The sequence below is a fragment of the Triticum aestivum genome, chromosome 5B (assembly GCF_018294505.1).
Source record: "Triticum aestivum cultivar Chinese Spring chromosome 5B, IWGSC CS RefSeq v2.1, whole genome shotgun sequence".
In the NCBI taxonomy this organism is placed as follows: Eukaryota; Viridiplantae; Streptophyta; class Magnoliopsida; order Poales; family Poaceae; genus Triticum; species Triticum aestivum.
The window spans coordinates 314,610,603-314,614,350 of NC_057807.1; the positions used below are offsets into that span (position 1 = coordinate 314,610,603).

A 3,748-nucleotide genomic window follows, 5' to 3' on the forward strand; every position below is an offset into this window, starting at 1 on the left:
TTCCGGAAGTTGTTTCATTTCTATTTGCCTTGATTGCATCTTCTCTAGTGGCCTTGTACTGCTTTCCAATATGCTCACAGGTCTGATTTCTTCATATTTGATTTCACTATTGACCTCCTCAACTACTTCACAACAATTTCTTCCATACCTCTCTTCATAACCTTCTTCCACACATTTTTGTAATGTATCAATTCTGTAGCAGTGTTCTTCTCTTTGCGGGACATGTGTTGCATGCTTCATGTCAAACTCCACCTTTTCATTTCTGAACCTCAGGCTCAATTTAGCTTCTTGGACATCAATAAGTGCACCAGCTGTGGCCAAAAATGGTCTTCCAAGAATCACAGCCTCACTTTTGTCCTCCATATCTAGCACTACAAAGTCAACCGGATAAGCAAACTTCCCAACTTTGATTGGAACATCCTCAAGAATTCCAACAGGTTTCCTATATGTTCTGTCGGCTAACTGAAGAGTTATGGCTGTTGGATTTAGTTCTCCCAAGAACATCCTTTTGCTAACTGAATGTGGTAACACACTAACACTTGAGCCCAAGTCACACAGAGCACTGTAAGTTTTGTTTCCAATCACACATGGTACACAAAAGCTTCCTGGATCATCCAATTTTTCAGGCATGGAATTCTGAATTATTGCACTGCATTCCTTTGATAGAGTCACTACTTCTGGCTCAGACATGCTTCTTTTCTTTGTTAGCAATTCCTTGAAATATTTGGCATACATTGGAACATGCAAGACAACTTCAAGAATAGGAATAGTAATCTGAACTCCCTTCATAGTTTCCAAGAATTTGGCAAATTGCTTGTCATCTTTGGGTTTGTTGAACCGCTCAGGAAAAGGAATGTTGTTGGTTGTTATTGCTTCCTCTAGCAAAGGCTCAGCTCTTGTTTGAAAACCAGGAAATTCGACTTCAGTTTCAATTCGGTTATCAACTTCTTTCTCCTTTATTTTGTCTGATGATGTTGAAGGTGGAGTTCCGGATGAACTTGGCCTCATAGCAGGAGGCACATATGTCTTCGGAATAGGAAGTAAAGGTCCTGTCATAGCTCCACTCCTTGTAGTCACTGCATCAACTGAAGATATTGCCCCACAGTGAGCTTTTGGGTTTGGAATTGGTTGAGCAGGCAGCCTTGCTTCATTTTCTCCCACCATACTATCCATTTTGCTCACAAGCATCTTAACAGAATCCTTTAAGCCATTGACTTCATTTGTCATATTATTCATCAATTCCAACTGCATCTTCATGATTTCCTCCATTCCATTTGACTGAACATTTTGTTGTTCATTATGCCTCGGCACTTGAAATTGATTTGGATGATTTGATGGTCGATTTCCTTATACTGTCGATCCACTTGCATATGACTGATTATTCTTGTATGACAAGTTTGGATGGTTCCTCCAGGAAGGATTATAGCTGTTTGAGAATGGACCTTGACCTTGGGCATAACTTACTTCTGAAACTGATGATGCAATTGCTGAATAAAAGGTACATTCAGTTGAAGGATGACCTGCTTGGCCACATACATCACACATTTGAGGCACACTTACTGAAGCTACAGATGTACCGATGCAATTTGACATGATACTATCCATCTTCTTGTTCAAGATGTCAATCTGAGCCGCCATGCTATCATTTGCAGACACATTATACACACCAGGATGTGGTGGTGCTATTGCTCTTTCACTTGACCATTGGAAATGATGAGACACCATACTTTCAATCAATGCAAATGCTTCATCAAGGGTTTTGTTCATAATTCCTCCTCCAGCAGCAGAATCGACAAAAGCTCTGGTCTGAGTGGACAGTCCTTTGTAAAAGGTTTGTAACACCAGCCATCTTTCTAAACCATGATGAGGACACATTCTGATTAAAGAGTTGAATCTTTGCCATGCGTCATACAAACTCTCTCCATCATATTGAGTAAACCTTGTTAACTTGTCCCTATATTCAGCAGCTTTTGTTGGTGGAAAGTATCTCTCAAGAAATGTCTGCAATAAAGTCTCCCAAGTATCCTTCAGATGTTCAGGCAAGGAGTGAAGCCATACTCTTGCTCCATCTCTCAAGGAAGATGGGAATAGTGATAATCTGATAGCACTCGGTGAAACTCCATTTTGCTTGAGGGTGTTACAATACTCCAAGAAAGTCCTGATATGCTCATGGGGGTCTTCTGACTGTTGTACCATGTTAATCAAAGCAGGCTTCAATTCAAAATTATTCGCCTGAATAATTGGTTGCACCATTTCTCCTGGTATCCCATGATCTCTCGGGATCCACAAGTCCCTGAGCAAAGGTACTGAATCAGGCATCTTTTGTTCTTCTTGATCTTGCAAAGTTTCAGCAACTTGAAACCGTATTTGATTCTCTCTTCTTTTTCTCAATAAGGTCCTTTCAATTTCTGGATCAAACGGCTCTAGTGAATATTCAGGTTGAAGCATAAGACAATTTCCTATAAAGTTCCTGAAATGGACACATGCTAGTTTCTCTCAAAACTGCAGCCAATGTTTGGAAATTGTTAGTTGCCAGCAATACTACATAATCGACCTAAAATAAATTCTGATCTGCTTCTACTAATGTGCTAATGAAATTTAGATCCCCGGCAACGGCGCCAAAATGATCTATTATAATATAGCGGGGTTTTTACGCCCCAAACTACGGATATCGTGTTCTCCACAGGGATCTAGAACTTCGAAGCACACATTCAAAACATTCAAAACAACTAAACAGATGAATCAGACCGTAGTGACAACAAGAAGCCACTGGAACAAGGTAAAACAAAATAATATGCAGCAAAGGTAAAGGGTTTAGAAAAAGGACTTTCTCTTTTTCTAGTAGTTTTCTTGTAATCAAACAGACAAGTAACACTAGCACATGGAAGATGGTTCAGATATCACACACAACTCATGCAACCAATTAAAGTGACAGCAGCTCATGGGAGAATAACTACTAACTTAATATCCAGCAAAGGGTCACAATAATTCAGCAAGGATACATGAGGGTTCAGCAAAGGTGCAGAGGTAATAGAGTAAATTGAAGACCCAACAGTGCATATATTCAGAGCACAGGAACAAGAGAAGAGAGAGGTTTAGAGCCTATGGGTCTTGATGGTCTTCAATTCGAAGCTGCAGATGTTGCATTCGAAGAAGAGTAGCAGCAGAGGCACGTTGGAGACAATCTTGCATGGAGCACCAGAAGGCCTGAAACCCCTGGCCTCTGGTCGATCCTCTCCCTCTCAGCAGCGAGGAAGAGGAGAGAAGGAGCGGCAGAGATCGTCGGTGAGGGAGGTCACGGCAGCAGGAGTTGGAGCTGAGTAGCGGCGGTCGATCTTGAGGTTGGAGACGAGGAAGTGCAGCAGATCGGCGTCGTCGTTGAAGAGGAGCGGAGGATCGCCGGTCAGATCACGGCAACTTCGTGGTGGATCGGGCACCACCGCCAGTCTCCCGGCACCCTCTTCTCCCCCTCTCTCCTTCGATCTGGTTCTTCTGCTGGTTCCCCTCGATCTGGTGGTGGATGAGTAGCAAGAAGGGCGAGAAAAGGGAGTCTTCCTGATCTGTTTTTTTTCGTTGGTGTGGTCTGGTCTCGCTCCTCTCCCTTTCGATCTGGTGTTATAATCAGCCACGGGAGGAGCCAGCCGCGCGTGGAGTCAGACACCATGTCTGGTGTGTCGCGCCAGGCCCCAGCTCCTCTGGTTCTTTTCGGTTTTGCCCCCTCCAGAACTGAACTCTTCTCCAAGTTGAT

At 42.9% G+C, this 3,748-nt stretch overlaps 1 non-coding gene across 1 annotated transcript; it reads left to right on the forward strand.

Annotated features, from left to right (window-relative positions):
• The first annotated feature begins 1,855 nt into the window (after positions 1 to 1,855).
• On the forward strand, positions 1,856 to 1,962 carry LOC123118062 (small nucleolar RNA R71). Its single transcript, XR_006457688.1, has one exon. It is a non-coding gene; the product is annotated as a small nucleolar RNA R71 (small nucleolar RNA).
• Positions 1,963 to 3,748: the final 1,786 nt, after the last annotated feature.